A 12,863-nucleotide genomic window follows, 5' to 3' on the forward strand; every position below is an offset into this window, starting at 1 on the left:
TGACCCAAGTGTTCAAGTCCCTGACACCCATTTGGGAGACCTGGATGAATTCCTGTCTCCTTGCTTCAGCCTAGCCTAGCTTGTGGACCTGGTGACCATTTGGAGAATCAACCAGTGACTGGAAGATCTCCCTGGCTCTCTCTGCGAGTCTACCTTTCAAACAAATATAGAGATGCATTTTGAAAAAAGGCTTTCACTGGGCCTGGCGCGGTAACTTACTGGCTGAAGTCTACACTTGCATGTGCCGGGAACCCATATGGGCACCTGCACGTGTCCCTACTGCTCTACTTCTCATCCAACTCCCTGCCTGTGGCCTGAGAAAGCAGTCCAGGACAGCCCAGAGCTTGGGACCCTGCACCCGTGTGGGAGACCTGGAAGAGGCTCCTGGTTACTGGCTCCTGGCTTTGGATCAGCTCAGCTCCGGCCATTGCAGCCACTTGGGGAGTGAATCAGCAGATGGAAGATCTTCCTCTCTGTATCTGCTTCTCTCTGTACAACCTGCCTTCCCAAAAAAATCAATAAAGAAATATTTTTAGAACAGGGAGAGAAAGTAGTTAAGTAGTTGTCAACTTGGCTTTCAGATATAATTGTTTCATTTTGCATTGCTACTGGAAATGGGAGAGTTCTTATTCCTCATTGCCAACAGAATTTAATATTGTCAAAGCTTTGGAATTTACCTAAATTTTTTAGATTTATTTATTTCTTTGAAAGGTAAAATTACAAAAAGAAGGGAGACAGAAGAGAACTGCCATTTGCTAGCTCATTCCCCAGGACTGTACCAAGCAGGAGCCAGGAGATGGAGCTGAGTCTCCCACCTGGGTGTAGGGGTCCAGGTGGTTGGACCTGTCCTCAGGACATTAGAAGGGAGCTGGATCAGAACCGGAGCAGCCAGGACTGATGCCCACTTGCAGGTAGCAGCATGACCTGCTTTGCCACAATGTTTGCTCCTGAAATTCAAGTAAATGTTCATGGGTGTTTCATGATCACTTTAATTTGTCATTCCCTTTTTGAGCATTTTTTCTTTTCTTTTTTTTTTTTTTTTAAAGATTTATTTATTTTATTACAAAGTCAGATATACAGAGAGGAGGAGAGACAGAGAGGAAGATCTTCCGTCCGATGATTCACTCCCCAAGTGAGCCGCAACAGGCCGGTGCACGCCGATCCGAAGCTGGGAACCTGGAACCTCCTCCAGGTCTCCCACGCGGGTGCAGTGTCCCAATGCATTGGGCCGTCCTCGACTGCTTTCCCAGGCCACAAGCAGGGAGCTGGATGGGAAGTGGGGCTGCCGGGATTAGAACCGGTGCCCATATGGGATCCCGGGGCTTTCAAGGCGAGGACTTTAGCCGCTAGGCCACGCCGCCGGGCCCTGAGCATTTTTTCTTACACTTACGTGCCACAGGTGTATATTTCCTAGAGAGGTGTCTGTACAAATATTTTATCCATTTTAAAAATCAAGAATGTTGAGCTATTTTTTTAAAGATTTATTTATTTTTGTTGGAAAGGCAGATATACAAAGAGGAAGAGAGACAGAAAAGAAGACCTTCCACCTGATGGTTTACCCCCCAAGCGGCTGCAACAGTTGCAGCTGATCCAGTCTGAAGTCAGGAGCCAGGAGCTTGTTCCGGGTCTCCCACACGGGTGCAGGATCCCAAAGTCTTGGGCCATCTTCGACTGCTTTCCCAGGCAACAGGCAGGGAGCTGGATGGGAGGTGGAGCAGCCAGAATACAAACAGGCGCCCATTTGGGATCTTGACGCATGCAAGGTGAAGATTTAGCCACTAGGCAATTGTGCCAGTCCCTAGTTCTTTGTTTTACATTACAAGTCCTTTATCAGCCATATATATAGTGAAAATACTTGGGAATTTTTAAAGACACCCAAATATCCCCTTGTGAATGTCAACAATCTGCTAAATAGGCAGCCTGCATCTATTACCACCTCAACCATAGCTCCCCCATCCTGACCTCTGGTCCACTCGGTGCTCCCTGTCCTTGGTCTTCAGAGCTTTGGCGTTTAGTCTTGAGCCCCTCCATGCCTTCCCCTGTCCTGCTCATTGCCATTTTGTGCCACACATATCACTCTTCCTCAAACATCATAGAAGACATCTGGGTGTCAAGGAATCCACAGCTGGTTAGATAATGCTCTAGATCCACTGCAATTATTCTAGTACATTTTTGTGCTCTGTTTCAGCTGTATTATGGGTAAACAGACTGTGCTGAGCTGACCTCAAAATCACATCGTGACCATGAGAGTGCATGCCGGACCTGCAAACAAACACCTCAAGATGGATGCAAGCCAACATCTCCCTGAGGCCACCTGCATCCCAGGAAAGGAAAGGAGGGCCTCTGACAGTGGCAGCGGCTCCAGTGCTTGGTGCCAGGTGGGCTGAAGCAGGAGTTTGTGTGTAGAGTTGCACGCACACATGTGTGTTCACGCATGTGCATGACCACTGGCTGTTGGAAGGTGGAGGCAGAGGAAAGACAGCATTTTTACAGATGCCCAGCTCTCAGACTGGAACAGTTGGCTTCTAAGAACTTGGGCCCTTGAGGCTTTTTGGTGTTACATATCCTTTCTTCTGCAGAGCTGGGTACTAGCACCTGCAGGGAGCCCACCAGCTTGAAGATTCTCCTGTTGAATTTCACAGTGTCGCCTAGTTCTCAGGGCAGCAACGCCAGGCGTACAGCAAATTGCCAAAGCTCCAAGGCTGTTGGTGTCAACCTGGAAAGCTTTCGAAGCCCAGTAGTTCTGGGGCCTGACCGCAGAAACAGAATCAGCTTTTGCAGGGAGGAGCCAAGGAAGTCAGTGCCCTCCTCCGTTGCAGCTTCCTCCCCATCCCCCTCCCCGCCCCATCCAGCAGGGGAGTGGAATGTGAAAAGTGGGTTGAGAGCTGCTTCTGTAACATCCAGTTAGTTGAGCAAAGAATCTACACCCACTCCTACAGAGCAAGTTGTGATCGATGTTTTTCTCTGTGACATTGCAGGCACTTGCTACATTAGGAGAGAACTGGATATCCTTTTGCATAAATAATGTTCTCTCTTTCAAGGGAAGAGGAGGAGGCAAAATTGAAGCTCACCAAGATAATTGAAGCAAAAAAAATTTAGGCATAGAAGACAGAAAGTTCTTCCACGCATCCATTACATAAAGGTAACTGTTGCTTTAGAGAAGGAACATGACTTGTACTAAATCTTCCTTTTGGTGGAATGATCTATACATGTCTACATTAACTTGCAGTTACTGAGATGTTTCTTATTGCTGAGAGAACAACTCCCCAGAGCGTCCCCTCCACCACGCCACACTCCAAGTTGGGCGAGCAGTAGGACAAAAAGTCCTCTGTGTGTTTACAGGGACCCCGAGAGATCTTATCAAAATAGGAATCCAATCAAAACTTGGTTCTGTCTGGCACATTCAGCAGTTGAATGAGGGGTGGGAAGGGCAGGAATTTAAAGATGGCAATATGTATGAATCACGGCACCAGCTCCTTGTCCAGTAAGCAAGCAACGACCAACAGCCAGCACCGTCCTCAGGACAGGAGGCCATATCATCCTTTTGCACTGACCTGCTTTGGACCTAGGCTGGTTTTCTTCAGGCACTGGGATCTGTGCTCACTCCTTGGGACAGGTGGGAGGAGAGCTGAGCGAAAGTGCTGATTTTTTCTACTGAATCTGTAGGTGGAGGCTTCCGAGGAATGCTCTGCATTGAGGAGTAGGTGAGGATGGCATCAACGCACTTGGGGGACCTGAGGGAGAGGAGTGTGAGTTCAAGGGCTCTATTGTGAGTCTCCATGTATCCTTAATTTACTTCTGTTGCCCACAGCCTCATCCCTGAGCTGCCAGGAGCTGCCAGGGCTCCCGGCGCTTGACTCTTGAGTTTTGAGGAGGATAGTGGCATGTCATCACTCTTGGCCGTGATGAGGCAGTACCAGGAAAGGAGCACAGCTGAATGGACTCTGATTGTGGGGATTGCCCTTGTTTGAGGAAAATCTCAAGATGCACGCTTTGGTGACAATGTCATCGTAGCAGAGGTCAGGTGAGGGATGTGACTGGTGAGGTCAGGTGGCAATGGCTCTGCCGTTACCACTGCTTCTGTCACACTCATACAGTGAGCGTCTGGCTTCCCCGACAGTCCCCTTAGTTAAAGTGAAGGAACTTGCTGGGCACATGCAGACAGCCTGAGGGGAGGGGTGGAGTCGGGCATCATGTATCTGAAGAGACAGGAAAATGAGAGGGCAGAGGGGCAAGGGGACTAGCAGCCACATCCCTCACCCATGGTCTAGTAGGTCAAGCTGGCTGCCATCTATGAGAAGCATGGATGTCTTCTTTCTTCTAGAACTTGACTTCAGAATCCTGAAAAACACAGCATAACAAAAATTATATTCATTTACATGTGTACCTCTGGTATGGGCCGGGCACACACAGCAACTGTTCTGGCTCTTTTCCTTTGCATAGCCCACCCACCATCCAGCTGTCTGCTTCTCAGCTCCTTATTGGGTTTGGCCAAGGTGTGGGGTGAGGAGAGTGGCTCCAAGAGTCAGCTTTTGATGACTATAACTGGAATATTCAAGACAAATTTCTTACGAAGGAAGTAGGTTTATTCCTGGTTGTGGAAGTTGACAGGCCAAGATAGGTGACTCTGTTGGTCTGGTGTCTGATGAGAGGGGTGGGTGGTGGAGTGAGTGTGGAAGGAGGCTCACACGGCGGAAGCAGAGATGCATGGTGCAGGCTATCTGTGGGATGCCCTTCCCAAGCCAACATGATCACTGAGGGGCTCCCCACTAAGAACCTGACTCAGTCCTATCACTGGAGGCCCTACCTCCAGACATCATCATTGAAAATCCAGCCTACGCCCAGTTAAGTACCATCTGTAGGTACTTGGTATGTACAGAGAGGACGCTATTGGAGAAAGACCTCTATTCTGATTTTGTTGCCTTTACCCTTCCCTTTCCTCAGTTTCCAAGTTATCATTTCCATTTCCCAGTCTTCAGCTTCCCCCTGGTCTCCACGCTTGATCGGGGTCTTGCTTTATCCATCATCGTTCTTTAATTGGTTATCTTTGAGGTCTTCCTCCAACAGCAACCTCTCTGTACATACCAAGTGTTCTATGACTCTCCCTCCCTTTTGTGCCTCCGTGTTGGCTCCTAGACTCCAGTTGGGGTCCTATCAGGATCCTTGCCTCTGATCCTTTTCTGCTTGGGATTCCCTTCTAGGTTCCACTGGAAACATGCTGGCTTTCAGCCAATTGCTGCAATTCCTATCTGCACTGGCTCCAAGGCCCTGCTTGGATGCTCATGGTCTTTAGCTATGTTTCTCAACAGGGTTGTCCTTCATTAAAGCTGTCCGCTGCCGCGGTGCCACGGTGCTCTGCACATCCTTGCAGAGGCTGTCCCTGTCCTGCTTTCACTGCCAGGCATTTCAGTCCTGCTCTGGCTGTTTCTGATGAAATGGGAAGCAGCCTCACACCCAGACCTGGTTCTATTCTAGGTCGTTGACCACTGCTCATTTCCAGGCTTAGCAATGTCTTTTCCCCATTCAGTCTTTCAGAGCTGTGATTTAAAGTCTATCTTAGGAGCCTAGAGGTGTTCAGAAGTATATTAAAGTCTTCCTACCTGTGTAGAAGCAGGAAATGCATGCCTGCCTTCAAGGTCCCTTCTGCTGGTAAATCCCATGCTTCCACAGCAGACAGGAAACTGCTCAACTCTGAGGATTGCTAGCAGATTCTTGGACTGAGACACAAGTTCTGCCCCTCCCCTTGCCTGATTGGCTGACAATGAAAACTACAATAGTATAACATGTGCAATGTATTGTCTTTCCCTTTTAAAAACTTGTTTTATGAAACCCCTTAATTGAGTCATGCTTGAACTTCCTGTGGCATCAAACCAAATAAAATTATACTGATTCTAAAAATGTAAATGTATCCCAGTTACCACAGACTGATGTATTCATGGGAACACTGAAGCCTGAAGACTTGCGTGCACCCACTGCCAGGGAACAGTGGGGCTGTGGGAGCCAGCAGTCAAGATCTAACATTGATGGCGACTACTTTGTCTTTCCATTCCTGATTTTCTTAGGATTGTAAAACTAGTGTTGACCTTGGAATACCAGAAAGTCAGAGCTGGGAGCACCTCTAAGACTGGTGGCTTGTTCTCCAGATGCCTGGGGAGGACAGAGAGACACATTCCAGGTCACTCCACGCACAGAGCGTTTCATACCTGGAAAGCAACAGCCAGCACACTGCTGCCATAACCCCGGCGTCTGTGGTCCAGAACAGTCCTTGTTCCCATTTCTTTCTCCTTTTGAATGGATTCCGTGGGAAAAGGAAACCACACTTCATCAGAATATTCTTAGGAGACTAGGAAGAAAGAAAGAGCAAGCTGTCTCTGTCTCCTAATTCTTAACTAATTTAAGGGGCAGAGAAACAGATGACAGAGAGCAAGAGAGCTCCCACCTGCTAGTTCCCTTCCGGAAATGCCTACAAGAGCAAGAAGCAAGGCTCCAGCTAATCTGGGAACCCCATGCAAGTCTGGCACTAGATAGTAGAAATGCCCAGGGCAGGTGAGGGGAGGCTGCATTAGCGGGGAGCTGGGGTCAGGAGCCTGAGCCAGGAATCAAACCCAGGCCCTCCAAGATGGTCTGTGGGCATCCTACACGGCATCTGATCCCCCAGGCTCAAGGCTCACCCCATGTCTGTCCATAGCCTTGAGTGCCATCCCCCAAGCCTGGTCCCGTCCTGCTGCACAGAGGGTCAAGGAGCTCTGCCCCTCGCAGCTTCTTCCTACGCTTCTGATTCCATTACTAAGCTTGTTTCTTCTTCATTCCTAAGACACCCATAGGTGGCGCAGCCTGGTGACACTGCAAGCTCATAGTGTGTTTGGCAGCAGTGTAGGAGATATCCTTTGGAGAATGCATGTATGAAATGTGAAACACTTATCTTCCTTTCTTTTTTAAATTAGAGTCATCGACTCACCAAGAAGGAAAATTGCATGGGGTGATGTTGCTCTATGTGTGTACAGATCCTGGCTCTGATACTGGGACCTCGTATCTTTTTCCTAGGGGACCTCGTATCTTTTTCCTAGCGCTATTGCCAGGCAGACTTGTTACTGACACAAATCTCCGCCCTGATAAGTTGAACTCTTCCGCCTCCCGACTTCATTATGCCTGCAGCCGGCGCTCTGCTGCAGAGGAAGCCATGCCAGACACTCTGATTCACGCGCCTAAAATATCAGCTGGCCTGGGTATGCAAGTGATGCGACAAATCTGGAAAACATAAACCAGCTCCTTGGATGCTATATCTGTTCGTGCGCAAACACTGCAGCAGGCATGGCAAAATGCCCACCAGCCAGGGCTCTGGGGGCTTCACCCAGGAAGAGGTCAAAGGTCTAAAGACAGGAGTGTGGAGAAGGTAGGAGGGACGTACAAAACAGGTCTTAAAACCGTAGACATACACGCAAATTCTAAAGCATTTATAGAAATCAGATGGAAAGATCAGTTTGATTCAAGATTTATTATTTATTTTTGTGACAGAGAGAGGGATTTTTCCATCTGCTGGTTCATTCCTCAAATAGCAGCCATGGCCAGGGCCAGGCTATACTAAAGCCAGGAGCCAGGAGCTGCTTCTTCTGGGTCTCCCGTTTGGGTGCAGGGGCCCAGGCACTTGGGCCATCTTCTGCTGTTTTCCCAGGCACATGTGCAAGTTGCTGAATTGGAATCAGAGCAGCTGGGAGTTGAACTAGTGCCCATATGTCAGCATATGTGGCTTTATCAGAGAAGGCACAATCCCAGGCTTGAAAAAAAATCAATTCATGCATATATGAGGACTCCAAATAGCTTGAGGATAGTGTATGAGAAAACTGCATGGGTTTTAAAATGTTTTCAACAAAATAAGCCTATTTTAGATAATGTTTTGCATGAACTTTTTGCTTTAGATTTTATCCATTCATTCAAAAGTTATAGAGATTTTCTATTTGCCAATTTATTGCCCCTAATGCTTGCAGTAGCCAGGGCTGGACCAGGCTAAAGGCGAAGTCCAAGGACTGCATCCAGGTCTCCTGTGGCAGTGACAGGGAGTCTAAGTACTTGGCCATCTTTTATTTCCCAGATGCGTAGCAGCCAGGACTAGAACTGGCACTGTGCCAGGAGAAGCTGGTGTGGCAAGTGACAGCTTTACCAGCTTTGCCAAAGCATCAGCTCCTCCTTGAGCTTTTGGATGTACGTCCCCATTCCCCAGACACCAGACACGGAGACTGAGGTCTCAGAGACTGAGATGCTGCAGAAAGAGGTCTATGATGGGACTCCAAGGTTAATAAATCTATTGCAGGAACGTGGGCCCAGAGGTTCTGTCCGAGCTATGACCTCAGAAGGAAAGTTAGCCCCTGCTTCACGAGAAGTCCTTCTAAGTCAGAAAAACAGACTTGACCGGATCTGGCAGGTGGGGAGGTCAATTCTGAGGGTCAGTGTCATGGTGCAGCAACATCCCATGGGAGGCCTGGGTCTGGTGGCTTTGCCTTTGATGCAGCTCTCTGCAAATGTCCTTGGGAAAGCAGCAGCAGCAGATGGCCCAAGTGTCTGGGCCCAGGCATGAAGCTCTGGGCTTCTGGCTTTGGCCTGGCCCAGCCCCGGCTGCTGTGGCCATTTGGGGAGTGAGCCATCAGATGACAGCTCTCTTGCTCTTCCTCCCCCTCTCTGTAACCCTGCCTTTCAAATAAATAAATGAATCTGAGATAGAAAGAGAGTGAGGAAAAATTCTGGGGAAAAAAGGCCAGCTAAGAAGGCCCTCCCTTTAGTGAACACAGACAAGTACTCTGTGGACTCATTTAACACGTACCATGGAAAGGCTTGGTTCTCACAGCTGGGTCCAGGCCCAAACATCCATGTCGGTGAGTCCAAATCACCTCAGGCACTTGGGGCTCTGTGCTGGCACTGATAGGTATGGCCGATCACTGCACCTGCCCTCAGGGTAGCAGGGGAGTGAGGCGGGCTCACCTGGTCTCCAGGGATCAAGGAAGGAGACAATTGATGTGCAGGGAGACATTGAGAAATTAATTACAGCGTATCTTCCGCCCACCCCCTACTCTGACCTAACAGCAAAAACAATGAAAGGATAATTTTCCCCTTTCCCATCCAGGGAAGGCAGCCAGGGCTTTGTGCTCTCAGGACTGGGTGCCCTGACCCAGGCTGGGAATTTCCAGCCCTGTGTGAATCGGGCCCACTTGGAGTGGGGAGGGGTACTTTAGGGAGGCTTCCAAGAAGGGAAGGGAGTAGAGTTTCTGTGTCATGAGTGTGTGCATGAGAGAGAGAGAGAACGCAAGGGAGTGAGCATGCCATGGTCTGAGCTCTGCAGGTGGCTGGATCTGGGGAACTTGGGAAACGACAGGGGGTAGGTTTGTGAGGTTCCCCACATGACTTGTAGCCTACAGTTTGTGTCCCAGCCGTGGGCAGACGAGGGATAACTATGGATGCTCCTGGATCTTAGATGCTCCCGTGACTTGGGTAACTGGGTTAGCAGTCCTCCAAGAGGACTCTCAGAGGTCATTTTTGTGGTTGCCTGGAGCAGAAGTCCCCAGGAGGAGGAGACAGGGATCATCACGTGAGAAGGGATTCAGGAACAACAGTGAGAATGCCCCACATGATTGACAATCAGATGCGGAATGGATTGACCTTGAAGAGCTCCCAGGCCCAAGAGACAGAATTGTATGCAGTCTCTGCTTTCCCCAAGCTGCAGTGCAGCCCAATGGACACAGCAGCCATGGCTTTCCAAGCTGCAGGGACTCTCCCTTGAGGGCCAAGGGGATGGTTATGCAGCTTTGCACTGCTGGGTGCCAGCGCACGTAGGCACTGGGGGAAGACATGTGTTACAGACTGGCTCTGTCCAAGAAGTATGACATAGGTTGTGGATTTCATGAAAAAGCTTCTATTCTTTTCGTTGTCAGGCAGCAGAACCCCCAGCTGCCCCTGAGCAGGTGCTGGCATGCAGGGGCACCCTCCCACATGGCTTCTGCATGGTCTGCCTCCAGAATCTAGCCTCGCAGCCAGCCAAGGTCACCACTCTGGCCCTGACACCTGACTGGCTTTGTCTTTGCTTTCCGATTTCACCCAACTTCCTTTGTCATTTTCATGTCAAAGTGCGAGGTGGCCCTATGTGCCAGGATCCAGCCAGGCACATTCACAGTCCTAGGATGCCTGGGACAGGTCAGGGGTCTCAGGTGGTGGAACGCACAGGTCTGTTGGCTTCCCGAGTTGCAGGCCTGTCTCTCCATCACTCTCCCTCATGGACCCCCAGGTCACTTGCACTTCTCCCTGAGTAAACTCTGTTCTTCAAGGTCTATTTTAAACACCACTTTCTCTGAGGATTCTTCCCCTATCCAGTTGGAATTCATTGCTCGTTCCTACATACTTGGCTCATTCTTTTATTCTGTTGCAGATTATAGTTAATTGCTTCTGTCTTTCTTACACAGTAGATAGCAAACCCCTGGAGAAAAAGGAGGCATATTTTATTAATTCCCCGAGCCCTGTGTAAACACAAGTTTAATAAGCACTTTTCCTTATGCCATTCACAAATTCATTTAGAAAGGAATACTGTGGAGGTGGAGACACAATCTAGAGAAATATAGAAGTCAATACCTCCGGTAAGATGGGCTGGGGAAAGACATGTTGCTTTTAAAAAACACTACAGTGAGGGGCAGGTGCCTGGTATGACCAGTCTAGCTCTTCTGCCTCCAATCCAGCTTTCTGTGACTGAGCACCTGAGGGACAGTGCACTTGATGCGCTGGAGCCTTGCCACGTGGGCATCGCAGGCTCCTGGCTGTGGCCTGGCTCTTCTGAGCATTCAAGGAGTCAATCGTCAGATGGAAGCTTGGTCTCTCTCCATCTCTGCCTTTTAAATAAAACAATTGGGTTGGGGGAGTGCAGTGAAGTAGACATAAAGTTTACCGTTTCCTCCAGGTTTAGGCGTACAGTCCAGTAGCATTAAGCACAGTCACGGCGTTACGAAACCATCACCACCATCCATCTCCACCAAGTTTCCACCTCACCATGCAACCAAGAACTGCTCATTCTCCCTCCCGCAACTCTGGCCGCCATGGAAGGACCATGAAACTACTATTCCAGGAGTTAGGTAAGAGTGACATCTGAATACGTGTCCTTTTGTGATTGGCTCATTTCATTTGATATGCTATCTGCAAGGTCCATCCATCTGTGTCACAGCCTCTGTCAGAGCTCCTGTTCAAGGCTGTGTAATAGTTCACTGCACCCACTCATATTACCACCCTGGCTCTGCCCCTCACCTGTCAGCCCTGTGAACCGTGTAGCTACGAATGTGGCTATCCATGAGTCTGCTGACATCTCTGCTTAGGGTTCTCTTAGGACTGCTGGAACATATTTCAATTTTTTGAGAAACTTCTGTATCACTCTTCCACAATGGTGGTGGTGGTACGGTTTTAAAACATCATTAGCAAGACACAAATATTCTGACTTTCCCACAGCCTCAGCAGCCCCTGTTCCTTTCTGTGTGTGTTTGTATAAACAGCAACTGTTCTCTGGGTGTGAAGTGGCTTCTCACTATGATTTTGATTTGTATTTTCTCAATATTAGTAATGTTGAAAGACTGTAAATTTTTTTTTGCTCCACATATTTTTAAAGAAATGCACTATACTGTCATATATTTAGGAAATATAGAAATAAAAAATTTTTTAAGTATAGAGACATGCAAGAGGGGGGAAAAGGTATTAATTCAGCTGCCTAGAGGTAAATATTTGTCGACATTTTGCAATATCCTTTCAATTCTCTCTTCAAAATAAATGACTTTTTATGGTTAAAAAAAAAAAAAAACAATTTTGTTAGTAGTAACTCCCACCTAACTGCCCTCAAAGTGATCTTTTCTGTTCAGTGAAATAGTTGCCAAGTTCCCGGAGGAGTATTCTGGAGGAAAAACACATCCTTGGTTTTTGTTTACTACCAGGCTTTTGTTTCGCACAGTGGATGTGAGGCAGAGGGTAAGAGCCCAACTGGATCGTTAGGACTTCGGAAGTTAAGGAGTGAGCACAGGGTTGGAGAGTAACTGGTAAGGCGGGGCTGCAGGCAGGAAGCAGGGAGGGCTGGTGGGGGAGGGAGGCAGGGAAGAGCAGATGTCCACGGACCCTCATCATCACATTTCTGCCACCACAAGCTCTTCGTGGCACACCTATGTGTGTGCTGGCTGGCAACGTCAAGAATGTGCCACACGTGGGACAAGGCTGGAGACAGACACCATGAAGGCTTGCCAGGGGCTGAGTCAGCCAGGGAGGAGCTCACACGCAGACAGATGGGGACAGCGGAGACCACGGGCTGATGCAGTGCTAGCAGCTCTGTGAACATTTGCCCCTGAGATTTTTAGAATGGCTTTAGGTATCTTATCTGTGGATAAGATGGTGAACTAGTTACCAAAAATCCACTCTCTTCCTGGACTCCTTCTCAATTAGGTGGCCCAGTTTTAACCAAGGGAGAGTGGACTATGCCTGTACCAATTCTGGACCAAAGTTGTTTTTAAAATTTTTTTGATTATTTATTTGAGAGCATAAGTGTTCCCATCCACGCCCACCCACTGATTCACTCCCTCAAATACTTGCAATGGTTGGGGTTGGATTAGGCCAATGCTGGGCGACAGAGCTGCAGCCTAGGTCTTACAAGGAGGTAGCGGGAACCCAGTCACGTGAGCCATGACTGCTTGGCTCTCAGGCTGTGTACAAAGCTGAAGTTATGACTCAGAACTGCGAATCAACCACAGGTACTCTAATAGGAGACCCAGCTGCCCAACCACTATCCTAATTGCTAAGCCAAATGCTTTCCCTTGGGCAAGGGGACTCCTCCATCCACCCTCCCTGTCTGCCAGCTCAGT

The sequence above is a fragment of the Ochotona princeps genome, chromosome 26 (assembly GCF_030435755.1).
Source record: "Ochotona princeps isolate mOchPri1 chromosome 26, mOchPri1.hap1, whole genome shotgun sequence".
Classification (NCBI taxonomy): Eukaryota; Metazoa; Chordata; class Mammalia; order Lagomorpha; family Ochotonidae; genus Ochotona; species Ochotona princeps.